Genomic DNA, 27,841 nt, shown 5'->3' on the forward strand with positions numbered 1-27,841 from the left:
CCCAGCTGACGGTTGGAGACGGTTGGCGGTCTGAGCGCGGGGTGACCGCCCTGCCGGGGTGGCGTTGCTCACCGATGAAGGGCTCTGCGCCCCTCCCCTCCCCACAGCCTCAATCTCCTCTCCCCCCCCCCCCACCCCTTCCCCGCGCGGTGTCTCAGAACTTCCCCGTCCCCCGATTTCTCAAACCCCCCCCCCCCCCCGCAAATTCTCAGTTTGGCGGCATCCGGCAACAGTGGATTGCATTTATATAGCGCCCATAACATACACCTCCCCACCAAGGCCGCCCCACCATTGCATAAAATCATGGCTGGCCTGATTGTGGCTTCACTGCCACTATCCTGCCTCGGTTTTTTTTTGTGAGGGGTTTCCGCTACCCGTAGGGTGCACTGCGTGGGCAGCAAGGTGGGGAAAGGTTATTTCGAAGTCTTTATTGACATTATGGAACTGTGGACATATTTGCAATAGAGTCACTGTCCGTGTGGAGTTTGCACATTCTCCCCGTGTCTGCGTGGGTTTCGCCCCCACAACCCAAAGATGTGCAGGGTAGGTGGATTGGCCACGATAAATTGCCCCTTAATTTGAAAAAAATGAATCGGGTACTCTAAATTTTAAAAAAAATATTTGCCTTAGAGGGTACAGGTGTGGGGAGCGTGTTTCTACCTGTCTTTATACTGCCCACTTAAGCACTAGTTCAGGTGCCTTTTGCATCATTGGGTTAACTCTTAATATTTCCAACCTTCTACTACACCTCCCCCCCCCCTACCCCTTTCTAGTCTTTGAAATCAGGGTTTGCGGCGGATTTGTACCTCTGCCGCATCTCATTTGCCACCACGATCTAGAGGCTGTTGATCTTGGTGGATGGTTGGTTGGAGCTGGGTGCAGGCATGGCTTCATGTGCTTTTTCCATTGGTGAATGTTGCACCGCTTGGCGGTCAGGCTCCTGTGGTGGTAGTTTAGTACTGTGAGTGGTGGTAATTTCCCTGGAGGGTGGGAGTATTGTCTGTAAAGCTGTCGGTTGAGTCCTCTTTTCTTCTTTTTCCGGCATTTGGAAGTTTTCTTGCGTTGCGGGGGAGCCGTCCTGTCTTTGGAGGACCAGTGCAGGGGCGGCTCACCTTTGTCGAGTAGTGTTTCTGTCTGGCAGTTACCTGTTTTGGGTGGACTCTTTGGTTTCATCATACTGGCTGGTAGTTGCTTGGGCCAGGTGCCGGTCATTATCTCAACCGATTGCAGCGTGTTCACTGGTGGAGGCAAAGAGGAAGATGTCCTGGCCTGGCCTCACCTCCGCTGTGGTAAACTCCCAGGTCTGGCCCTTGGTTTGGTTCGGTGACCCGAAAAGGAGGACAGACGCTCCGCACAGGAAAGAGAGGTGATAAACAGAGTCAACATTTGAATGTGGTTTTGTGGGTGAGCCTTTGCGAGGAAGCCGTTGCGGCTGGATTGTGGCCGAGGTCTGGTTTCTGCCCAATTAAGTGCTCTCTCCAGTGATCAGTTCTGCCTCGGCGGTGTATAATTCCTCGTGCAACCTTCCAAGGGCACAGTCTGTGATTGCTCTTCTGCCAATTTGTTTTGTAAGAGCTCACACCCTTTAGTGGGAACGTCAACCTTCGCTTACCTTTCTATGTTTTTGATCTTCGGCTGTTCGTAGACCTCTTAGGGAATGTGATGTGTTTCCCAACATTACTTGCAGAATCATTGTTGCACCTCTCTGCTTCTTCCCAGACCAGTGAACATTCCTGAATCTTCTGTGATAACTCGGTTGTCGGTTCGTTCTGGGTGGCAGAAAATCCATTTTGTCTTGCTTTGTAATGTTCCTGAGGGACAACCCCGGACCTTAAACAGTTTTTCCTTTGCGTTGCGGAGCTTGGGTACTTCATTTTGAGTTCTTCTGTAATTTAGCGGAGCCTCATCGAGCCTGTTCTGCCATTCTGTTGCTCGTGGTGTCCTACATTTTGTCATCTTGCCGAAGGGTAATGGACTGTGGTTGAATCTGCCCTTGTCCCCAAAGGACAAGCAGCGGCTCTTTCAAATCTTTATTTTTTTGTTCTGCTCTTGCCTTCTCGAGCTGTGTATCAGCCAGTAAGTTTGACGTTGCTGACCGCTCCAATGCAGCTTTCTCTGAAGTAGACTTCAAGGTCTCCGCCAACTCCTTGTGTTTTTCAAGGGATTCGGATCAGTTTGTCAAACAGTCTTTCTTGTCTGCTGTCATGCCTGGCTGTACTTATCATCGAGTTTACAGTGCAGAAGGAGGCCATTTGGCCTATTGGATCTGCACTGGCCCTTGGAAAGAGCACCCCACTTAAACCCCCACCTCCATTTCAAGTTGATATCTTCCAGCTCGTCTTTGAGACAAACATTTCAGGTTGTGTCTGTGCTTCTGTGGTTGGATGTGGTGGACCGGGGTATGGCTTCACATCTTCTACCGGTTGAAGCAGGTCGAGAGCTATGCAGGCATCTCTACTAAGGAGTGAAAATGGCTGATATTGCACAACGTACATAACATCTGTGATCTGTTTGTTTCTGTACCTTAATGGCTCTTGAATCGTTCCACTGACCGGGAGTTGGACTTCCCCTGCACCGCAGAGTGGGTTGTCTGTGCTTCGAACCCAGTGGTCTCCGAGCCACAGTTCTTTGTCTGTTATGATGGTCACTTTGGCGCCGGAACCTAATTGGAAGTTAGTTAGATGGACGTTTACTGAGATGTCCGAGTTCTGGAAGGAGGAATCACGTCATCTGTGTTGTTCAGGAAGAAAGACTGTGTGTCTCCTGGCCCAAGGTCACCATAAAGATAACTCGTCTGTGGTTTTGCAACTGCATCACTACATGATTTGTTAGATCACCAATCATCTTAAAAAAGCATTGATCTGGTGTTGCTCTGAATGTTTGCTGATGCCTGACGTGGTCAAGTAATGTGAAAAATCGCTTCTCAAGGATGCCAAATGACCTCTTGGATTTGGTGTAGCGGAATTGTGGTGCATGTTTTAAATAATCTAAAGTATGGATGTCTCTTTAAGTGACCATAGGATTTGAAAATGGCACCATTGGTATTGCCGAGGAGAAGGCTTTCATGCACACGTGCTTCGGACTTTTTTAAAAAATGATTCAATTAAGGGGCAATTTAGTGCGGCCAATCCACCTACCTGCACATCTTTGGGTTGTGGGGGTGAAACCCACGCAGACACGGGGAGAATGTGGAAACTCCACATGGACAGTGACCCGGGGCCGGAATCGAACCCGGGGCCTCGGCGTCATGAGGCAGCAGTGCTAGCCACCATGCAGCCGTGCTTCTGATATTTGGCACAACTTTAAAATGCCGTGACGGGCTGGGAGGAGGAGGAAGCTCCTCCTCGGGTTTGGTCGCGACTGCGGGTCAGTCGAATCGCATTAGCCTGTCACGGGTCGGGTGCGGGCTGGGAGGAGGACAGAAGTCTCGCTGCCCAGCAAGGCACTTGGGATTTTGTTTAAACGGAGGTTTCTACATGTTTGATGGTTTATTTTTCCTTTGTTGTTCTGTTGACCCAGAGGTCACTTGGGGGGGGCGTCAAGTTAGACGTTGGGTTAGCCACAAACATGCAACTGAGTTTTCTACCTGACTTGATATATAAACAAAATAGTTCACAGGACTGGCTTCCCTGGAACTTTAAAAAGGTTAGATCTTACCGTGCAGGCTGTTGGCCTGCTAACTCTGCTTTTTTGAAGTTAGTTCCACAGTGATCCAGTGGAAAATTTAGCTTGAGGTAGCGCCTGTCTTTTTTCTGCTGCCAGGATCTTCTGTCTCTGGAGCTTTTCGAGTGGGTTTTCTCAGCTTCTTGACTGCGGTTTTACAGAGCGGAAATTCATTGCTGGTGTACTTTCCTTGATTTCTCCAGTTTTTTTATGGTGGTTGTGGATTTTGATCTCCAGCTGCCACTATCTTTTGTTGGGTTGTCGCTATGCACTGCTTAAACATCATTAAGCAGTCTTATAGAAGTTACCAACAAGTCTTTATTAACATTATTGAACTGTATACATATTTACAATAGAGGGTCTAGATATGGAGAGGACATCATAGCGTGCATATTTTTAAACTGTTGTAAATGGTCAGAGGAGAGTTATGAAGGGGGATTTTGACATCAAGCCACATAAGGCAATATTAGATCAGGAGGTCAAATTCTTGGTCAAAGAGTATCGAGTGTCTTAACTTGCATTTGTCTGGCACCTTTACAGTGGCAAAATGACTCTGTTCCATGTGAGCAGTATCAAGCTCGATTTGTTTTATTTTGTGGCATACTATTGCCTCTTTACTCACAAATAATAAAAATAAAGTGCCACTTTCCAAGTGTTTGTGGTAATGTATATTCGATGTACCCTTTGTTCCCTTCCACTGGTTTCTCTTGTAATGAAGATCACATGGTTCCTCGGCAATCATGCTGAACCCTAAAGCATTGCGTGCTGTTAGAAGTTTGAAAACCGGAGACATTACCGTGCAGCAGACTGAAATTCATAACACATTCCGTCTCAGCTCTGGAAAAGTCATGTTAAACTCAAAACAGTAGCTCTCTTTTTCTCCCTCCACAGATGGTGCCAGACCTGCTGAGCTTTCTCCAGCATTCTCTGTTTTTACTTCGGATTTCCAGCATCCGCAGTATTTTGCTTTTATTTCAAAATTCGTAACAATTGGGATATAGAGAATACGGATCTAATCAAAAGCTGGATGGAATCAACAACATGGATTATGGTAGTGGTTGATAAGGAAAACTCATGCCCAAGGCAATCAGCTTCTCAAACTGGTCTCTGAGTATAACATAGAACACACAGTGCAGAAGGAGGCTATTCGGCCCATTGAGTCTGCACCAACCCACTTCATCCCTCACTTCCACCCTATCCCCGTAACCCAATAACGCTTCCTAACCTTTTTGGACACTAAGGGCAATTGATCATGGCCAATCCACCTAACCTGCACGCCTTTGGACTGTGGGAGGAAACCGGAGCAACCCCACGCAGACACGGGGAGAACGTGCAGACTCCGCACAGTGTCCCAGCGGGGAATCGAACCTGGGACCCTGGCGCTGCGAAGCCATAGTGATAGCCACGTGTGCTATCGTGCTGCCCACTGAAAGGTAACTTGGACCCTTTAGCCTGTGAAAGAAGCAAATTAGAGGGAACATATCAGAGGTAGAGAAAGTGGACTAGAAAAGGTTAATCCGTGCATTGTCAAAATTAAACTGCAACAAGAGGACAAGACAACGGTGGTGCAAACTGGTAAATGCAATTTAAGATCATAAGAAATAGGAACAGGAGTAGTCCGCTGCTCGTGACTGTTGCGCCATCCAACAAAATCCTGACTGATGTGATAGTAGCTTTAACTCCACTTTCCTGCCTAACCCCAGAATTGATGCCAAAAAGCACTTCTCACGCAGTGAATGACTCAGAGTCTCAAGGATAGGACAATTTAAGCAAAAGTTCTGGAGTCATTCAAGAGGCAACCGAATGCCGCGATGTAGGAACGCGTGGCTCCGAAAGGAACCAATTGAGTGCCACGCCAACCCTTATCTGTACTCATCTTTGTGATTCTTTCGTTCTCCATTCTTACCCAAATTACATCACAGGAAACCACTGACCGTTAAAAGCAAAATACTGCGGATGCTGGAAATCTCTAATAAAGGAGTCAGTTCTGCAGCAGGGTCGTTTACACCCGAAACATTAACTCTTGTTTCTCTCTCCACAGATGCTGCCAGACCTGCTGAGTTTATCCAACATTTTCTGTTTTTATTACCACTGACCATTAATTGCCCTCTCAGCGTTTGTGAGGCGGCAGGTGAGGGAATTTCCGCTACACCCGGCACAGGGGATTCAAGATAGGGTGATTTCGGGAGTATGGGTCGGAGAGGGCAAGGTGTCGGCGATATACCAGGAGATGAAAGAAGAGGGGGAGGCTTTGGTAGAGGAGCTGAAGGGTAAATGGCAAGAGGAGTTGGGGGAGGAGATTGAGGAGGGGCTATGGGCTGATGCCCTAAGTAGGGTTAATTCCTCTTCCTCGTGTGCCAGGCTTAGCCTGATACAATTTAAGGTGGTTCATAGAGCGCATATGACGGGGGCGAGGCTGAGTAGGTTCTTTGGGGTGGAGGACAGATGTAGGAGGTGCTCAGGAAGTCCGGCGAACCATGTCCATCTGTTTTGGTCATGCCCGGCACTGGAGGGGTTCTGGAGGGGAGTTGCGGGAACAGTATGTAAGGTGGTGAAAGTCCGGGTCAAACCAAGCTGGGGGCTAGCACTATTTGGAGTAGTGGACGAGCCGGGAGTGCAGGAGGCGAAAGAGGCTGGCATTCTGGCCTTTGCGTCCCTAGCAGCCCGGCGAAGGATCTTGCTAATGTGGAAGGAGGAGAAGCCCCCCAGCGTGGAGGCCTGGATAAATGATATGGCTGGGTTTATCAAGTTGGAAAGGATAAAGTTTGCCTTGAGAGGGTCTGCGCAGGGGTTCTACAGGCGGTGGCAACCGTTCCTAGACCATCTTGCGGAGCGTTAGATGAAGGTCGGACAGCAGCAGCAACCCAGGGGAGGGGGGGGGGGCGGGGGGGACATTGTTCGTGCGGGAGGGGGGGGGGAAGGGGGATTCCTGTGGGGGGCATGTGAGCAAGAAAGCACATGAATGATCCGGAAACTGACATGTACGGGAAGAATCCATTGTACAAAGTTCTGTATTTTATAGACTTGCCATGTTCATGTCTTGCCACGCGAGTTCTTTTCTTTCCTTTGTTACGGGGGGGGGGGGGGGGGGGGGGGTTGTTTGCAAGGTGGAAAATATTGTTATTGAAAAATTCTTAATAAAAATATATTTTTTTAAAAATTAATTGCCCTCTCCAGTTTCAGTGCCAAAATGCTCCTTTATACATTTGGTGAACATAGAACATACAGTGCAGAAGGAGGCCATTCGGCCCATCGAGTCTGCACCGACCCACTTCAGCCCTCACTTCCACCCTATCCCCTATCAGTGTATTGATTTAGTTTTCACTATTCTTGGCTTTTCTTGATATCATTTCGGATCAGCAAACACCTCACTGAAATTTTAATTCTACCCATCCTATAGCGGAAGCAATTGATGACAAGTTCTTTGCTTTAAGCCCACAATTCAACAGCTGTGCCCACCCCAATTAATTTTTTATTTAAATAAAACACACTTTTTCCTTCTTCTTTCTATTCCCAAATAACATCTTAAGAAAGTGATACAATTACATCAATGAAGATTAAAAGAGGATGGAGGAGTTCAGTGCAGGCTGGGAGGAGAGAAGAAAAACCTTTTTCATTTCTTCCGACTGTTTTTTTCTCTATCCTCAGCTCTGATACGTTGGCACACATCTATGTAAGGTGATCAGCATGCAGAAAGTCAAATGCATTTGACGATGAGTTAGCTTCACGTGGTGCAGTTTCCCTGATGCTGAACAGACCAATCTGTGAGAGACAGGTTCTGCCAAACTGCTGCGTCTGAAATAGTTATCAGGCGTCGCCATGGGTCGTTGTTGTCAGTGTCGGCACCCGTAACCACTAATGGTCATGGTGGCACACATTGGCCCACATTTGAGGTCGCCATTTTCCTCGGTCATCAACTGTTGTGTCCCAGGTGTGAAGACAAGGTTTAGGGCCTTCATGTTCTCACTGGTCCTCTGCTCTGGCCACCTTGCCGTGGAGAAAATCCTTGGGAATGCAAACGTCTTGCATCCTGTGAAGGAGACTGTCCCTTCCGTGCCTGTAAGTTGTTCTCCCTTACAGTAAGCATCAAGAAACCCTCAATTACACTGAATAATATCCTGCCGGAAGTGCTGAGCAAATTCTGGCACCTTGTGTCCTTGGTGACAGACGATGCACAGCTCACTACACGCATAGGAAAAGCAGGCACTGCTTTTGGCCTACTCACGAAATATGCGTGGAATAGCATAAAGCTGGCACTGCGAACCAATCACCTGGTTTATGAGGCCTGTGTTCTCAGCACCTTCTTGTATGGCTGTGAAACACCGACAGCATACAGCTATCAAGAAAGGAAGCTCAGTATCTTACAACTTCACCATTTGCGGCGCATTCTGGGAATCTCATGGAAGAAGAAAACCTCGAACGCGGCAGTCCTCTCAGACGACAATCTCCCAAGTGTGCTGGCACTCACCAAGCAGCCCCGATAGACCGCTTCCAATACTCACAGCACTTGCCTGACTTTCTCCAAAACTAATGTAATGGATTAGTTTGGTAACAGTGCACATTCCTGCAGTAGTAGTAGTAGTAGTTCCAAGTCTAGCTGCGGTGGCCAGCAATGGCCAGACTGCCAATACAGTGAGGTGAAGTTTGGTTTGAGTTTTAAAAAAATAGTTCCGCGGAAGTTCAGGTTTAAGATCTCACTTGCGGCTTTGCGCTCGACAGCCAGGGCTGAGGCCTGCTCATTGCAAGTCCACTTTAAGCCACCTGCTGGCCAAATAGGAGGTGAAAACACACAAACCACATATATCAGTCAATATTTTCGAATTGGCCTGAAGCAAAATATTGCAATCGTTCTATTAACTTGCAACTTATTTCCCTTGATCCCGCAATGGTTCCTTGCTCACCTTTCCCCCTCTAAATTACCGGGTGTGGTGGGGGTAAGTGCGGCGGAAGCAGACTCAATGGCTCAGGTTTCACAGTCAGCAGTGAACCAATGTCGCCCGCTGCTGTCTCGAAGAAAGCTGCCCACAAAGACCTATCCATCGGTGAGGTGTCCATTTCCCCTTTCCCAACGTCAGTTTAAACCTGATGCCAAGCCCAGGTGTCGAGCAGCAGTGATGTCATCAAGCAGGGCAGGCGGCCAATCGTATTGAAGTATTTTCACAGGCAGCAAATCGGGAAGTAAGACGTACTGAATTTTTCACTTTTGATTAATATTTAATCAATGATTGGGGCATACACATAGCATTGAGGTTGAAACTGAAATCTCAAAGAAACTGCAGAATAATTTTTAAAATGTGAATTTTTTGACATATTGGAGAAATTTGATATACCACAAACATAATAATTGTTTGTTGCTGAAAAGCTTTACTGTCCACAATAAACAATTGTTATGTTTGTGGTATATCAAATTTCTCCAATATGTCAAAAAATTCACATTAAAAAAATTATTTAGCAGTTTCTTTGAGATTTCAGTTGCTGAAAAGCTTTACTGTCCACAATAATTACAACCTTAGCACACCGATAACTCAGTTATAGATCATTCTGCTAGGTGTAACTTTTTAAAAGGGATTTTATAGCAAGACTAAAAGGGAAAGTTCTTGTCAGTTCAACCATTTCTATTTGATTGCAGTCTGGGGAGCCTCAACTATGTGTTATATGGGCAAACTTAGAATTGCTGACATTGACCTCCACATTTAATCACTGTGTGACTCCAAAAGGTGCTGTGAGTATTCAGAGAAGCAATGATGGTGAATGTTGATAGCTTCACTGTCATGACTACCACAAATTCCATACCTATAGTAACTTTCAAAAAAGAATTAGATATCTCCTTGAAAAGGGGAGAAAGGACTTCCGGTTGCGGCTATGCGGAGCTAAGCCGCACGATTCGGCAGCTCCCGCGATCACGGACGTTCGGGCTCGCTAGAGGAGCCCCAACGGAATTTTTTTTACAGACAGCCCGTGGGGAAGAGAAGAGAGAGGTCCCCTTCCAACTTTTATAGACCGGACCCGAAGTGAAACGGCCAAAAAAGCGGCATTGGAGAAGCGGGGGAAAAAAAGCAAAATGACGGCGGCCGGGGACAAAGAGGAGATGCAGGAATTCATCAAGCACTGCTTCGAGGAGCTGCGTAAGGAGATGCTGGCGGTAATTGAAGGACTAGGGATAACCCAGAAGGCCCACGAGGTGAAGATCCAGGAGGTCCAGAAAAGAGTGCGTGAGAATGAGGACGAGCTCTTGGGCCTGGCGGTGAGAGTGGAGCGGCACGAGGCGCTACACAAGAACTGGGCGGGAAGACTCGAAGACCTGGAGAACAGGTCGAGGAGAGATAATCTGAGGATCCTGGGTCTCGCAGAAGTGGAGGGGGCCAAGGCCGCGGCATATGCGGGCACGATGATCGGAGCGTTGATGGGCGCGGAGGCCCCTCCGGGGTTGCTGGAGCTGGATGGGGCGCACCGGGTGCTGGCGAGGAAGCCCAAGGCAAATGAGCCGCCAAGGGCGATGGTGGTGAGATTTCACCGGTTTACGGACAGAGAGAGGGTCCTGAAATGGGCCAGGAAGGAGCGGAGATCAGAATATACCCGGACTGGAGCATGGAGGTTGCTGAGCGGAGAGCGAGTTTCAACTGGGCCAAAGCGGTGCTGCATCGGAAAGGAGTGAAATTTGGAATGCTGCAGCCAGCGCGACTGTGGGTTACATATAAGGACCAACACTACTACTTTGAAACGCCTGAAGAGGCGTGGACCTTTATACAAACTGAAAAGTTGGACTCTAATTGAGGGTTTGTGGGGGTGGGGGGTGTTTGAGGGTTGAAGTATGATGGTTGTTGTATATAGGGGGTCAATCACGCGCAGGAAATGTTATATGGGCTGGGGGAGAGAGACAAGGCCGCTACAGGAGCTGTGCCAGAGGGGGCGGGGCAGGCTTTGGAAAGTGCGGGGTTCTTTTCCCGCGCGCGGGAAGAAAGGCGGGAAGGGGAACGAAGGAACGTATATTGATTGGGAGACTCCCACATGGGGGGGGGGGGGGTCAAAGGGATGGCGGGGGAAGCCGGGGTCAGCAGGTGTCAGCTGACTTACGGGAGTGATATGGGGGAGCAAAAAAGCTAGACGGGGGTCTAGCGGGGGGGTGGGGGGGGGGGGGGAAGGGTTGCTGCTGCACTGGCCGAAAGGGAATGGGACACAGAAGAGGTGGTCGGAACGGAGGTCCCCCGGCTGGGGGACTAGAGGGCGAGGGAGACGCGGACACGGGACTGGCCCAGAAAAGGAGATGGCTAGTCAGCGGGGGGTGAGAGCCCCTCCAATCCGGCTGATAACGTGGAACATGAGGGGCCTGAATGGGCCGGTGAAGAGGGCTCGAGTGTTCGCGCACTTGAAGGGACTGAAGGCAGACGTGGCTATGCTCCAAGAGACACACCTGAAGGTGGCGGACCAGGTCAGGTTAAGAAGGGGATGGGTAGGACAGGTATTTCACTCGGGACTGGACGCGAAAAACAGGGGTGGCAATTTTGGTGGGAAAACATGTGTCATTTGAGGCCAAGACTATCGTAGCGGATAATGGAGGGAGATATGTGATGGTGAGTGGGAGGTTGCAAGGGACGTGGGTGGTGTTGGTAAATGTATACGCCCCGAACTGGGATGATGCTGGATTCATGAAGCGCATGTTGGGGCGCATCCCGGACCTGGAGGTAGGAGGCCTGATAATGGCAGGGGACTTCAACACAGTGCTGGACCCAGCACTAGACCGCTCCAGATCAAGGACGGGAAAGAGGCCGGCGGCAGCCAAGGTGCTCAGGGGTTTATGGACCAGATGGGGGGAGTGGACCCATGGAGGTTTGCAAGACCGCAGGCCAAGGAATTTTCTTTCTTCTCCCACGTGCAAAAAGCCTATTCCCGGTTAGATTTCTTTGTTCTGGGCAGGGCGCTCATCCCGAGGGTGGAGGGGACGGAGTATTCGGCCATAGCCGTTTCGGACCATGCCCCGCACTGGGTGGAAATGGGGCTGGGAGAGGAGAGGGACCAACGCCTGCTGTGGCGGCTGGATGTGGGACTGCTGGCAGATGAGGTGGTGTGTGGGAAGGTGAGGGGGTGTATCGAAAGGTACTTGGAGGCCAACGACAACGGGGAGGTGCGAGTGGGGGTGGTATGGGAGGCGTTGAAGGCGGTGATCAGGGGAGAGCTAATCTCCATCAGGGCTCATAGGGAGAAGACAGAGGGCATGGAAAGGGAGAGGTTAGTGGGGGAGATTTTGAGAGTGGACAGGAGATACGCAGAGGCCCCGGAGGAAAGATTACTTGGGGAAAGACGACGGCTCCAGACGGAGTTTGACCTGTTGACCACAGGGAAGGCGGAGGCACAGTGGAGGAAGGCGCAGGGGGCAACCTACGAGTACGGGGAAAAGGCTAGTCGGATGCTGGCACACCAGCTCCGTAAGGGGACGGCAGCGAGGGAAATAGGGGGAATCAAAGATGGAAGGGGAGCCACGGTTCGGAGTGTAACAAAAATAAACACGGTATTCAAGGCCTTCTATGAAGAGCTGTACAGATCCCTGCCCCCTGAGGGGGAAGAGGGGATGAGACGATTCCTAGACCAACTGAGGTTCCCGAGGGTGGAGGAGCAAGAGGAGGGTGGAGGAGCAAGAGGCGGCTGGTTTGGGGGCACCAATCGGGTTGGAGGAACTGAGCAAGTGTTTGGGGAGCATGCAGGCGGGAAAGGCCCCGGGGCTGGACGGGTTCCCGGTGGAGTTCTACAGAAAGTACGTAGACCTGTTGGCCCCGCTACTAGTGAGGACCTTTAACGAGGCAAGAGAGGAGGGGACCCTGCCCCCAACAATTTTGGAGGCGACAATTTCCTTGATTCTTAAGCGAGACAAGGACCCACTGCAATGTGGATCGTACAGGCCGATTTCGCTCCTCAATGTGGACGCTAAGTTATTGGCAAAAGTGCTGGCCATGAGGATTGAGGACTGTGTCCCGGGGGTGATTCATGAGGACCAGGCGGGATTCGTAAAGGGCAGGCAATTAAATACGAATGTGCGGCGGCTCTTAAACGTGATAATGATGCCATCGGGGGAGGGAGAGGTGGAGATAGTGACAGCTATGGACGCGGGAAAGGCCTTTGACCGAGTAGAGTGGGAGTACCTCTGGGAGGTGTTGTGTAGGTTTGGGTTCGGGGGAGGGTTTATCAGCTGGGTTAAGCTCCTTTACAGAGCCCCGGTGGCAAGTGTAGTGACGAACCGGCGGAGGTCGGAGTACTTTCGGCTGTACCGAGGAACGAGGCAGGGGTGCCCCCTGTCCCCCCCTGTTTGCATTGGCGATCGAACCCTTGGCCATATAACTGAGGGAGTCCAATAAATGGAGGGGGGTGGTCCGAGGGGGAGAAGAGCATCGGGTGTCGCTATACGCGGGTGACCTGTTGCTGTACGTGGCGGACCCAATGGAGGGGATGGTGGAGGTCATGCAGTCTCTAAGGGAGTTTGGGGAGTTCTCGGGCTATAAGCTCAATGTAGGAAAGAGTGAGCTTTTTGTATTACAGGCAGGGGACCAAGAAAGAGGGATAGGGGACCTACCACTGAGGAGGGCGGTGGGGAGTTTTCGGTATCTGGGGATCCAGATAGCCAGGAGTTGGGGGGTCGGTCAAAATGGTGGTCCTTCCGAGGTTTTTGTTTGTGTTTCAGTGCCTTCCCATCGTGATCACCAAGGGCTTTTTCAAGAGAGTAGGTAGGAGTATTATGGGGTTTGTGTGGGCGAATAAGACCCCAAGGGTAAGGAGAGGGTCCCTGGAACGCAGTAGGGACCGAGGAGGGTTGGCACTGCCAAACCTAGGGAGCTAGGGAGCTACTACTGGGCAGCAAATGTGGCGATGATCCGCAAGTGGGTTATGGAGGGAGAGGGGGCGGCATGGAAAGAGGATGGAGATGGCGTCCTGTAAAGGAACGAGCTTGGGGGCGTTGGTGACGGCATCGCTGCCGTTCTCGCCATCAAAGTATACCACGAGCTCGGTGGTGGCGGCAACGCTAAGGATCTGGGGCCAGTGGAGACGGCACAGGGGTGCAGTGGGAGCCTCGGTGTGGTCCCTGATCAGGGGTAACCACCGGTTTGTCCCGGGGAAGATGGACGGGGGGTTCCAGGGCTGGCATCGGGCTGGGATTAGACGAATGGGGGACCTGTTCATTGACGGGACATTTGCGAGCCTAGGGGCACTGGAGGAGAAGTTTGAGCTACCCCCGGGAAATGCATTTAGATATATGCAGGTGAGGGCTTTTGTGAGGCGACAGGTGAGGGAATTCCCGTTGCTCCCGGCACAAGAAATTCAAGACAGGGTGATCTCGGGTGTATGGGTCGGGGAGGGCAAGGTTTCGGCAATACACCAAGAGATGAAAGAAGAGGGGGAAGCGCTAGCAGAAGAGTTGAAGGGTAAATGGGAGGAGGAGCTGGGGGGCGGAGATCGAGGAAGGTTTGTGGGCTGATGCCCTGGGTAGGGTCAATTCCTCCTCCTCATGTGCCATGAAGAGTGGGGGAAACTGGCACGTGTGGGCGAGAGCCAGTGTATAAAGCTGTGTAAATATACCATTTTGCCATGTATATATCTTGCTCAGTGCGATTTTGTGTTATTTTGTTACGGCGGGGGGGGGGGGTTATTGTTTGTTAGGGGGAAGAATTGTGTTGTTAAAAAACTTTAATAAATATTTTTTTTTTAAAAAGAAAATGGGAGAAAAAAATAACTTGACGGGAGTTGGGATCCTGAGAGAAGGTTAAATTAAAATCAGAAGAGACAGAAAGTGTGTCAGAAAGGCATAGACGTTATAGGCCAGCTACGTCACAAGGGAGTTTGGCAAGACTGGATGGAATTTATTTTAATGCAAGGAGTCTGACAAACAAGGCAGATGAGTTGAGGGCACAATTTAAAACATGGGGGGGTATGATGCCATTGCTGTCACTGAGACATGGGTGAGAGAGGGGCAGGATTAGCAGCTCAATATTCCAGGATACAGGATCTTCGATGAGTCAGGGAAGGAGGTAAAAGAGGAGTAGGTGTCGAAATTTTGATCAAGAAATCAATTACAGCAGTAAGGAGAGATAGTATCTTAGAAGGCTCTTCAAATGAAGCCATATGGGTAGAACCTAAAAACCTAAAAAAGGAACACTCACATTGCTGGAATGTTCTATAGACCCCTTAAAATTATGAGGGTCGAGCGAAGACTCCTCGTGCGAGGTGACCTTGACCAGATCGGAGAAGTGAACACCAGACCAAATCTTGACCAGACCAGAAGGAAGGAAGGCAGAGACCACCAGTGAGATACATAGCCTACCAAGCCATCTTTACAGGTAGTATACACTGATCTTGGGTACCTAGAGTACTTTGTCAGTAATATGTGAGTTAATTGTGTGAATAAATATTGTTGAATTTTGAAAAAAAAAATTCTGAGGGTCATAGAGTAGACAGGAAGAAACTTTTCCTCTTGGTGGAGGGATCGATGGCCAGGGGGCAGAGATTTAAGGTGAGGGGCAGGAGGTTTAGAGGGGATGTGAGGAAAAACCTTTTCACCCAGAGGGGGGTGGGAGTCTGGAACTCGCTGCCTGAAAGGGTGGTAGATCCCGAGACCCTCATAACATTTAAGAAGTATTTAGATGTGCACTTGTGATGCCAAGGCATATAAGGGTGGCACGGTAGCACTGTTGCTTCACAGCGCCAGGGTCCAAGATTCGATTCCCGGCTTGGGTCACTGTCTGTGCGGAGTCTGCACGTTCTCCCCGTGTCTGCGTGGGTTTCCTCCGGGTGCTCCGGCTTCCTCCCACAAGTCACGAAAGACATGCTGTTAGGTGAATTGGACATTCTGAATTCTCCCTCTGTGTAGCTGAACAGGCGGAATGTGGCGACGAGGGGATTTTCACAGTAACTTAATTGCAGTGTTAATGTAAGCCTACTTGTGACAATAATAAAGATTATTATTAAGGTTATGGGCCAAGTGCTTCAAAATGAGATTAGAATATTTAGGTCATTGTTTTTGACTGGTGCAGTCGCATTGGGCTGAAGGGCCATTTCTGTGATGTAACCTCTCTGATTCTATAATGACAGGGCTATGAGCAAAGAGACTCAGCTTAGATTATATCCACACAAAAGGGTAAATGGGATCTCAGTTTAATGTCTCGTTTGCCAAGTAGCATCTCCAAGAGTGTGGTATTGCATCAATACTGCACTGGAATGCGAGCCCGAGCTATAGCTCACGTCTCTGGGCATGGACTTGATTACATAACTTTCTAACCAGAGGCAAGGATGCTCTGGAGCCTTTTGATGAATCATCGGTGCTTGGGCGCAGAAACAGAGTCCTGAGGACATATTGCATCATACGTCGACACAGATCAGCTCCTTCAGCAGGCGAGGGGGGTAAACTGGAAGAAGAATGTGTTTTAAATGTAAACATGAAGACCAAGCAGGTTCCAAGTTTTCTTCCCAGACTGTGTGGCTCCTGATGGAACATGCTCAGCGATGGACATTAACTGAGTGAATGATCTAATTTGGCTGTGATAGCTCTGCAGTCAGATTGTCAATTGGCACTTTGCATCTCGGCCCACACATGGAGAATAGCAACTTGGGTGAGGCACAGGACAGCATCTGTGGTACAGTATCCCAACATGAGTCAGTGCCTTCAGGGAAGTAACTTGAAGACTGGAAATAGGTAAAAGTAACATAGACTTCCTGTGGGCTTTTAATGTAGCAATTTCTTTATCCAATTAAAATAGATCTACACTGTATATTCCAGCTATACCTGAAAGCTTATTTGTGACATGTTCTTGCCTGAGGGCTGCTTACAGACTTAACAGAGGAGTATAGGAGACACTCTGAATCCATCGCAAATCACAGTAATCGAGGGCAGCATGGTGGCGCAGTGGCTAGCACTGCAGCCTCACCTCGTCGAGGTCCCACATTCGATCCCGGTTCTGGGTCACTGTCCATGAGGAGTTTGCACATTCTCCCCGTGTTTGTGTGGGTTTCGCCCCCACAACCCAAAGATGTGCAGGTTAGGTGGATTGGCCATGCTAAATTGCCCCTTAATTGAAAAAAAATGAATTGGGTACTCTAAATTTAAAAAAAAACATTCATTTAGAGAGGGCTAGAATACGAGAGCAGGGATGTACTGCTGAGGCTGTATAAGGCTCTGGTCAGACCCCATTTGGAGTATTGTGAGCAGTTTTGGGCCCCGTATCTAAGGAAGGATGTGCTGGCCTTGGAAAGGGTCCAGAGGAGGTTCACAAGAATGATCCCTGGAATGAAGAGCTTGTCATATGAGGAGCGGTTGAGGAGTCTGGGTCTGTAGCAGATGGAGTTTAGAAGTATGAGGGGGGGATCTCATTGAAACTTACAGAATATCGAGAGGCCTGGATAGAGTGGACGTGGAGGGGATGTTTCCACTTCTAGGAGAGACTGGATCTGAGGGCACAGCCTCAGACTGAAGGGGCGATCCTTTAAAACTGAGATGTGGAGGAATTTCTTCAGGGTGGTGAATCTGTGGAACTCTTTGCCGCAGAAGGCTGTGGAGGCCAGGTCGCTGAGTATCTTTAAGACAGAGATAGATAGGTTCTTGATCAATAAGGGGATCAGGGGTTATGGGGAGACGGCAGGAGAATGGAGATGAGAAACACATCAGCCATGATCGAATGGCGGAGCAGACTCGATGGGCCGATGGATTTAATTCTGTTCCGATATCTTATGGTCTTATACCTTGTTACGAGGTAGGGCAGCTTCCTATAATCAAGACTAATTTTTTGTTTAAGATTTGTGTGTGTTAAGCAGTTACAGTGGAAATCCCTAATGTTCTTACTCTAATAAAAAAACAGCAGTATGAGCACACTGAGGGATTTTGAAAGGTGCTGAACCATGCTTTTAAAAAGGGCATGTAACACATTTTTATAATACTTTTATTCTACCTGATTGTTTGTTTTTCCTTAGTTTGCGTTTTTGATTTTTGTTCTGGTCACAATCTGGCAGCTCCCCGATCCCTCAGTCGGTTGAGACACTTTCTAGTGCGGTGCTGAGTGACAACTGTTTCCCAGTTTTCGTAGTGTTAGCTAATCTTGGCCTCTATTTGTACTCCTGAATTAGCTTGGGGAAATTCAGCCAAGGTTCCCTCTCCTGCTGGCCTGATGGCTGTCTGCATGTACATGTGTGCGTGTGCATATGTGCGTTGGATGAAACATGCATGTGTGTGTATATACCCGTTCAGTTGAAAATCAGGCTTGGCACGCCCTGGATCACTTTCTTTGCAAGCTCATTTATGTACAGCACCTACCGAATTTCCTTCCAGCACTCAGCTGAGTGAGGAAGAAGGCTGGCGGACAAATATAATGGATTCTCCTGTTGCTTCAATGATGAGTGTCCAGCAAGGTGTCTAATTGTTCACTGTAAATATATAAAGGACAAAAATTGGGAAGATTCTGGGTGGCAATGTTCGCGGTCTTAGCCAGGATAGTGGAGGAGGAGGTGGACCCGGATACTTTGGTGGCGATATTTGGGGTTTCAGAGAAGCTGGAGCTCATGGAGAGGAAGGAGGCCGATGTCTTGGCCATCGCCTCTCTGATTGAATGGCGGCGAATTTTGCTGGAGTGGCGGTCGGCATCACCACCGGGGGTAGTGGCTTGGTTGGGTGACCTGTACGACTTCCTGTGATTAGAAAAGATAAAGTAGGTGTTAAGGGGCTCTTCAGGAGGGGTTTGAGGAAAGGTGGGGGATGTTTGTGAACGTGTTTGCGGGGCTGTTCATCGCGGGGAGGGGGTGAAAAAGGGGAAATATCTGTACAGACTGTATAGTTGATTGTTGGGAAGTATGTTTCCCGGGATGTTTGTTCGCTGTAACCTGTTTTGATACATGTTTGTAATAAAATACATTTAAAAAAAATGTAAATATATAAGGTACATAAATACAAATAGTCATTTTGTAGTATAGAACTAGGGCAGCGCAGTGGTTAGCACTGCTGCCTCACAGCGCAGGGACCTGGGTTCGATTCCAGCCTTGGATGACTGTCTGAGTGGAGTTTGCATGTTATCCCTGTATCTGCGTGGGTTTCTTCTGGGTGCTCCGGTTTCCTCCCACATTCCAAAGATGTGCAGGTTAGGTGGATTGGCCATGATAAATTGCCCCTTTGTGTCCAAAGATGTGTAGGTTAGGTTACGGGGTTGGGGGGTGGGGGTTGGATATAGGGCGGTGCCCTCTCGGAGGGTTGGTGCAGATCTGAATGGCCGACCTCTGCACTGTAGGGATTCTATGAACTTAAATATTGCTGAAAAGCGAAACATGTTGCCAACAATTTTCCCCATTGCTTTCCCGCCTCGGCCAATCAGAGTCGACTTGCCAACCTATCAGCACCCTTTTCTCCTGCAGTATATGTTGTTGCAATCATTTGAAATTTGGTATTCTTGCATTTGTCCTGATGAATGCAAGACAAAAAGCTTTGACACAATGGGCGGGATTCTCCCGCAATCGGCGGGATTCTCCCGCAATCGGCGGGATGGCCCGACGCCGGCGTGAAGAACGGCGCAAACCACTCTGGCGCGGGCCACCTGGAAGTTGCGGAATCCTCCGCACTTCCGGGGGCTAGGCCGGCGCCGGAGGGGTTAGAGCCGCGCCAACTGGCGGCAAAGTGCCGTCGTGTTCTGGCGCATGCGCAGGTGGGTTCTTCTCCACGCCAGCCATGGCGTAGCCCTACAGAGGCCGGCGCGGAAGGAAGGAGTGCCCCCATGGCACAGGCCCGTCCGCAGATCGCGGGCCAGGCCAGCGTGGGGGACCTCTCCGGGGCCGGATCCCCCCGCGCCCTCCCGAGGACCGCACCAGCCGGCCTACCAGCCAGGTCCCACCGTGTGGGACCATGTCCATTTCATGCTGGCGGGACTGGCCGAAAACGGACGGCCGCTCGACCCATCGAGGCCCGGAGAATTGCCGGGGCGCTGCCAACAGCCCCTGACCGGCACGGCGTGATCCCCATTCCAGTCCGAAAACCGGCGGCGGAGAATACGGCAGTCGGAGCGGCGGGGCGAGATTCACGCCGCCCCCCCACGGGATTCTCCGACCCGGCGTGGGGTCGGAGAATCCCGCCGCATGTCTCTCATTTCAGCAATATAATTACAAATATATCATCTGGATATTTAACTGGCCGGTAACTCAGGTGAATCCAGAGCTGAAATTCCCTCACTTAACAGAATATGCATTAGCTTTGTGGTCCAGCAGATGTCGTTCATCATTCCTGAATTAAGGATCGTTCGGAATTATATGAAGCATTTTCATTTCTATGCAGTAGATGGCGCTATGTATTGCCAGTCGCTTCAGTGGCCCGAAATGTACAAAGGGATTCATTGAGTTCCACGTTTTTGTTGTCAGAACCTTTAGACTTGCAAACCAGAAATTCCTGGCTTAACCAAAACACCTACTCAGGTTATTACTAATGGTAGTAGACCGTGAATGTCTTTCAATACTGATATTTGTGAAGATTTTAAACAGCACAGACTCCTCACTGAATTTTAAAGTTGGAACGTCTTGGAAATGATGGCAGAGAATGTCGACCCCCTGCAAAACACTGGCGTAAAGCTGGTGGTCAGGAATTTGGGCAGTATCTGACACTGACCCATCTGGCCATGTTGGGATGGGGGGGAGGGGGTGGTGAGCTCGATGTGGGGTGGGGGGTGGGGGGGGGGGTGCGCCTAGACAATTGTGCGAAGTGTTTGGAATGGACATATTCAGAATGGACAGAGTATTTTATGGGCCCAAGAGGAATTACCCCCAAGGACAGAAAAACACAAGCTGAAAATTAGTCTTTTGGATCAAAACGACAACAGTGCCGGGTGCCTGGTGCAGCTGGATGGAGCGCGTGTGGCGTAAGCGCCTTTCTTTTAGAGTTGAGTTTTGCATGTGCAGCCCTGGAGCAGCGTAGAACCCCAACCTTCGTCCCTTGTTCGAGTCGGTACAACGTGACAGCTGGCTCAGTTTGGCTTTTGCCGTTTGCGATGCAAAATTCAATGGTCCTATCCTGACTTTACACCAGGAAATCAGTGGACTGGGAGCTTAGTTGCACCCCAGCATTTAAAATCATCATAACTTCCCCGCTGGGTGGCTGGTAAATGCACCACGCCACGTGAGATTCGATGGTGTAGAACCCAAACGTTTCGGGTCAATTTCTGCTCACGAGGCGAGAGGAGGAATTGTGGAGGATTGGGCCTTTAGGGCTTTGACCGAGAGGGAAGAGATTTGCTCCTCGTAATCATTTTCCTGTAGGAGTGTATATTTGTGTGAACGTTGGGATTGGACTGGACCATTGTGCAATGGTCCTCGTGGCCTCTGCAGCTCACTGTGGAGGCCCACACATGACAATTGGCCATTTGTACAAGACACTGGTGTACATCAGCAGTGGAAGTGTTTCTCAACATGTATCACCTCCTGTAGAGCTATCCTGGGTAGTGCCATTGTGAATAGTAACGTCTCACTGTGGATTGTTCAAAGCTGTTCACAATATTGCTCCCGATCCCCCTTGGCCCCATTCTATAATATAATTTAATGTAATAATCTTTATTGTCACAAGTAGGCTTACATTAACACTGCAATCAAACCTGGGACCTTAGAACATAGAACATTACAGTGCAGTACAGGCCTTCGGCCCTCAATGTTGCGCCGACCTGTGAAACCACTCTAAAGCCCATCTACACTATTCCCTTATCGTCCATATGTCTATCCAATGACCATTTGAATGCCCTTAGTGTTGGCGAGTGCACTACTGTTGCAGGCAGGACATTCCACGCCCTTACTACTCTCTGAGTAAAGAACCTCCTCTGACATCTGTCTTATATCTATCTCCCCTCAACTTAAAGCTAAGTTCCCTTGTGCTAGACATCACCATCCGAGGAAGAAGGCTCTCACTGTCCACCCTATCCAATCCTCTGATCAACTTGTATGCCTCAATTAAGTCACCTCTTAACCTTCTTCTCTCTAACGAAAACAGCCTCAAGTCCCTCAGCCTTTCCTCATAAGATCTTCCCTTCATACCAGGCAACATTCTGGTAAATCTCCTCTGCACCCTTTCCAATGCTTCCACATCCTTCCTATAATGCGGCGAGCAGAATTGCACGCAATACTCCAAATGCGGCCGCACCAGAGTTTTGTACAGCTGCAACATGACATCATGGCTCCGAAACTCAATCCCTCTACTAATAAAAGCTAACACACCGTACGCCTTCTTAACAACCCTCTCAACCTGGGTGGCAACTTTCAGGGATCTATGTACATGGACACCGAGATCTCTCTGCTCATCCACACTGCCAAGAATCTTACCATTAGCCCAGTACTCTGTCTTCCTGTTATTCCTTCCAAAATGAATCACCTTGGTGCTGTGAAGCAACAATGCTAACCACTGTGCTACCGTGCCAGCATCACACCAGGTGGCAGACTGAGCTTTGACATTTCCTGTCTCTTCCTCATCAGTTCTGTCCTACCAGTTTTCTGCTCTCCTTGAGGCCAGGGTCCCAGGTTCGATTCCCGGCTTGGGTCACTGTCTGTGCAGAGTCTGCACGTTCTCCCCATGTCTGTGTGGGTTTCCTCCGGGTGCTCCGGTTTCCTCCCACATGTCCCGAAAGACGTGCTGTTAGGTGAATTGGACATTCTGAATTCTCCCTCTGTGTACCCGAACAGGCGCTGGAGTGTGGCGACGAGGGGATTTTCACAGTAACTTCATTGCAGTGTTAATGTAAGCCTACGTATTGCAATAAAGATTATTATTATTATTGACTCATTGCTGGGGTAGCGTTGGGCAGGGACCCCGGACATTCAATGACAATGTATAAACCTGGACAATGATTGGCAGCAAACCTGATCCCACCCTCAACCTACCCCACAAACATGCAGTTTCGACAAAGATCACTAGGTATTGGTCTGGAGCAGGAACCTCAACTAACTAATAAATTCTGAAACAAATTATAGTATATACCTCCTGCAGCCCCCACTCTCAGCCGAGATTGCTGGCCTTTTACATTGCTAGGGCCTGGCAGTAGAGATATCATGGTTGTGTTATAATTCACTGACTGACCACTATGAGTCCCGCTAGTATATAAGTGAATGTTAAAGTCAGCTGACCTCAGACTGGCTAGAGGAAGTACAAGAGAGAGGTTGTTTGTTCAAGGTTTTACTGTTTTTCATCTTTTCTCTTGTACATAGCTATAGAGCTAATGATAAACCGTTTATAGCTTTAACTACCAGTGTTCTTGTAATAAATAAGGCCATCCGACAAGAACATTGCACTGGCTTTTGAATATAGCCACAATTATGAGGTAAAAAGCTCTTCCCTGCTACATAGGAAATAGAGACAAGAGTAGGCCTCAATCCCCTTGTGCCTGCTCTGCCATTCGGTACGCTTGATCATGACTTTTCTCCAACCTCAGCTCCCCTTTCCTGTCTTCTCCCCAAATCCTTTGATTCCGCTGCAGACTGAAATTCTGTTGATCTTGGCTCTGTATTTACTCATCGGCTGAGCAGTCACAGGTCTCTGCTGGCCTGAAATGAGTTTGGTAAGTTTCAATCCAGTTCCAAGTGGACATATGTCTACAGTGTAAGTTAACCAAAATGCAGCACATTGGAGACATCTTTCGTATTTCATTTATTGTACAGAAAAAGTAAGGACCCCCCCCCATCCCCCCTGGAGAGCAGGGAAAGGTAAGAGGTAATTTAATAGAGGTGTTCATAATTCATGTACGGATTCAAAAACACAGATAGGGAGAGAATGTTCTCACTGGCAGAAAGGTTGGTAAGCAGAGAACGCAGAGGTAAGGGGCTGTATTCTCCGTGACAGCAGCTAAGTGTCGTCGCCGGTGGAGCGCGTGTGATCTTTTACCACCAAAAACTCCAGGTGAAACCGTCACTGATTCCCGGACCGGTGAGGGGCTAGCACCGGCGCCGGGTGAAACTCCCGGCTCCCGCGCCGAAAATTGTCGGAGAATGGCCGGGTCCTTGGCCGTGAATACGCACAGCGATGACCTGCAGCGGTCGTGGCATACGGCATGGCATCGGCCATGCGTGGACCCGACCCGCCACCCGCGGCCCCACAGGCCACCCCCTCCAGTCCCCGCCCCCCCCCGTGCCCTTGCAGCCCCCCCCCCCCGGCCAGCGGCACAGATCCCGGCCGAGCGTGACGGCGCCGGACACAGTCCGCTGCCACCAGGCCAGGTTCCCGCACGGCTGAGACCACACGTGCCCCGCGCCGTTGGGAACGCGGCCCATCGGGGCCAGAGCATCGCGGAGGGGCTGGCTGATGATGCTGCAATGACGGGCGACGCGATGATGCCATTCCGGAGGGAGCGGAGCATGGCTGACCGGCGTCAAATCTGCGCCGGGCCTGATCTGGGCGTTGGAGTCGATTCTCCGCCCAATTACGATATCGGTGTCAGGCAACAGAGAATCCCGCCCAAGATCATTCCGAAAGGGGAGTGCGATGGAGAAAATCTTTGGCGAGTTGTTAAGATCCGGAATGTGCTGCCTGAAAGGGCGGTGAAAGCAGATTGAATAGTAACTTTCAAAGGGGAACTGGCTAAGTACTCGAAAAGGAAAATAATTGCAGGGGTGTGGGTAAAGAGCGGGGGGAGTGGGACGAATTAAACAGCTCTTTCAAAGAACTGACACGGGCGCAATAGGCCAAATGTTTCCCTTCTATGGTTCATGAAGAGGCAGCAGCAAGGCAACGTTTTTAATTTGCCCCGTTTGCTTCTACAGACAGGGAATTAAAGACGGCACAAAGGTGGTATAATATGCAAATAGTGAAAACTCATACTGCCATACTGGGTGTGCCCCATCGAGAAAGCGAGGTAAGGCTTGTGACTCGAGTAAAGTAGCAAGTTCCATTTGCCCAGCACAAAACGTTTATTACTTTGAATGCCAAAAGAATAAAATTAAACTATATGCATTTTTAAACCTATGTTTATGGATGAGGTATCCTGCCTTGAATTAGTTCAGCTCACTGAACATTGAATTTAATTTGTATGTACATGCATAACTACCTTCATCTATGAAACTGAAGGAAATGACACTCACTTAAAATCCTTTGCAAGAATAGACTTTGGAAATCATTCAAAGTGCAACAGAATGTAATGAGGACTGCACCCTGACATGTAAATGATGGAGAAAATTGAAAATGCCTCAGTATGGTCTTTACTTAAAGCTACCTGTTACCTCAGGTATGAATGACTTCCTGTCGGATGTCGGGCTGAAAGAAAATAAGGACGTTTTTCAATCTTTGTTTTCAATCTGTCTTTCGTCTCCTCTCCTGGAGGCTCAGCTTGTTAACCAGTGCCCAGACTTTCAAATTCTCACCCTTCTTTTCAAATCCGTCCATAAACTCTGCCCCCACCCGCCCATTTCTGTAATCCCCTCCAACCCCACAATCCTCCAAGACTTCTGCGTTCCCAATTACAGTCGCTCCACCATGGGCGGTCCAGCCTTCAGCTACCTGGGCCCCACCTTCTGGAATTCCCTCCCTACCCCTCTCCACACCTCACTTTTATCCTTTCAGATACCTGCCTCCCTGACCAAGCTTTTGATCATCTGAGCTAATCATCTGACCTTATGTGCCTCGGTGCGATACTCTGTCCAGTCATGCTCCTGTGGAGCACCTTGGGATGTTTCATTACCTTAAAGGCGCTGGATAGATGCAAGTTGTTGGTGATGTGATCCAGTTCAACAAGCTGTGGAATATCTCCTGGAATCACCGCTGCCTGACAGCCCCAGGGACCCGGGTTCAATTCCAGCCATGAGTTACTGTCTGTGCGGAGTCTGCTCGTCCTCCCCGTGTCTGCGTGGGTTTCCTCCGGGGGCTCCGGTTTCCTCCCACAGTCCAAAGATGTGCAGGTTAGGTGGATTGGCCATGATAAATTGCCCCTTTGTGTCCAGGAACGTGCAAGTTGGGTTGGATTGCGGGTATAGGGTGGAGGTAGGGCCCTCTCTCAGAGGGTCGGTGCAGACCCGATGGGCCGAATAGCCTCCGTCTGCACTGTAGGGATTCTATGATTCCAGGAGGTCGAGGCTCTACTTAAAGTGTGAGCCAAAATAGAGTCCACAACTTGTTTATTTGTCAAGGTCCACTGCAGCCAAGGAGGATCACCTAAGGCACTGTGATTCCACCCATACAAATGTCCTGCGTCAGACCACACCTGCGCAGTTAAGTGCCACTTTGAGCTACTGGAAGAGACGGCTTTAAAGCTGTGTTGGTAGCCCTTGGATGGAACAGCACATAAACTGCATGCCGCTGGAGCAGAAGCCCGTTGAGGAAAAACACTAATGCAAACTGCTATTGCTGTCTGTTGCAGAATATTAGCCATATAACCAGCTTGTGATTCTGTACAAATGAAATGAGTGAACTTACTTCAAATGATCGTGTGCCTTTTTAAAGTTTAGCACTTTTGTGCAGTGCACCGTATATTGTCGCTGATTTTATGATGATTTGAGGTTAGAGAAATTTCACTTAATACCTTTAATCACTAATTGGAATCTTGTTTTGGTTTTCTTTCTGTTCATTTTTTTTCTTACGGACCTGAAAGAATTCGCTCCAGGGAAGCGGGTTCTGGATATGATAAACAAGACTCTTTCATGATGTTACGTCACAGCGCCGCAACAAAACTGGGCAGATCAAAAGAGCTGAAATGAATTTTTCTACATTAGCAACATTTCAAAAAACTCAAAGCAGTAATTTACTGGCAATAACAAGCTGAAATGTGTGTGTTTATCTGGGTTTAAACACGTCTCTGTGCCCTGTGCCAAAATAGACAATAATGTGTTACTCTCACGTTTGTTGTGGAACCAGATTGCAGCTTTTGCTGTGTACCCGAAGTCAGGGGCAGTGGGGCCTCCATTAGGGCCTCGGTTCTCCTGGGCTTGGAAGCAGAAGATTCGACCAGCGTTCCTGCACCTGTTTGATATCCGGTAGCCGTTACCACGTGCGTGCATCCAATGGGGATTTGATGGACCTCTGATATTCATAGTCTAAATGAGACACAGTGGCACTGCTGCCTCACAGCGCCAGGGACCCGGCTTCAATTCCGACCTTGGTCTGTGCGGAGTCTGCACGTCCTCCCCGTGTCTGCGTGGGTTTCCTCCGGGTGCTCTGCTTTCCTCCCACAGTCCAAGGATGTGCAGTTTAGCTGGATTGGCCACTTTTGCGTCCAAAGGTGAGGAGGAGTTATGGGGATAGGGTGGGGGAGTGGGCCTAGGTGGGGTGCTCTTTCGGAGGGTCGCTGCAGACTCGATGGGCTGAATGGCCTCCTTCTGCACTGCAGGGATTCTATAATTCTGTGGAGTAAAGAAAGACTTACCAGACGTTCCACAGCACTCGACAGCCAATGAATTAAAAACTTTTTTAAAAGTGTGGTCACTGTTGTAAATACAGCAGCTAATTTGCACCCAGCACTGGCAGTGTAGCAATAACCAGAGGGTCTGTTTTGTTGTCACATCGATTGAGGGATACGTATTGGCCAGGACACCCATTGCTAATCTTCAAACCAATGTCATGGGATCTTTCACATCTACCAGCAGGCAAATGCGGCTTTTGGTTTAACATCTCATCTGAGAGACAGCACCTCCGACAACACGGTGCTCCCTCAGTACTGCAGGGGAACATCAGCCTTGCATTTTTGTTCTTAAACCCTGGAGAGGAACTTGAACCCAGAACCTTATGATTTAGAGTCCAAGCAAGTGAGCCACAGCTGACACACTCAGGAGAGCGACTGGCTGGGGGGGGATTAACCCCATCAGTTTAAACAAAAACGGGGGGAGGAAGCTTGAAAATGGACGAAAATAAATTGATTCCCCTGCTCGCCACGAAGTGTGGAGAACTGTGGACTTTGGGCATGGGTCTTCCGTCTGACATTTTCATCGTCTGCTTTATTCCGACCGACTGTGTTGGGAATGCAAAACCTGTTTGTCAGCTAAGAAACTGAGTAACATGTTATCACAACAGTGAGTATAGACTAACTCAGCCTCATATGTTTGTACGTTGTATTGTTTTGCACACAAAACAGCACAGGGATGTTGTAATTATACCCAACGGAAAATTTTAATTAAAAATAAAGTCAGCCAAAGAAAACACAGCACTAATTATTCCTCATTGCTTAATTACTCATCTCAGTCATTTTGCTAACTTTACCTGAGTTCTGTTCACCGGATTACA

The 27,841-nt window shown here is 49.2% G+C and overlaps 1 long non-coding RNA gene across 1 annotated transcript; it reads left to right on the plus strand.

The window, feature by feature from the left end:
- The first annotated feature begins 199 nt into the window (after positions 1-199).
- LOC140404349 (uncharacterized) lies at positions 200-27,757 on the plus strand. The gene is made up of 3 exons (XR_011938495.1): positions 200-402; positions 24,397-24,488; positions 26,217-27,757. It is a non-coding gene; the product is annotated as an uncharacterized lncRNA (long non-coding RNA).
- Positions 27,758-27,841: the final 84 nt, after the last annotated feature.

Source organism: Scyliorhinus torazame, chromosome 30 (genome assembly GCF_047496885.1).
Source record: "Scyliorhinus torazame isolate Kashiwa2021f chromosome 30, sScyTor2.1, whole genome shotgun sequence".
Classification (NCBI taxonomy): Eukaryota; Metazoa; Chordata; class Chondrichthyes; order Carcharhiniformes; family Scyliorhinidae; genus Scyliorhinus; species Scyliorhinus torazame.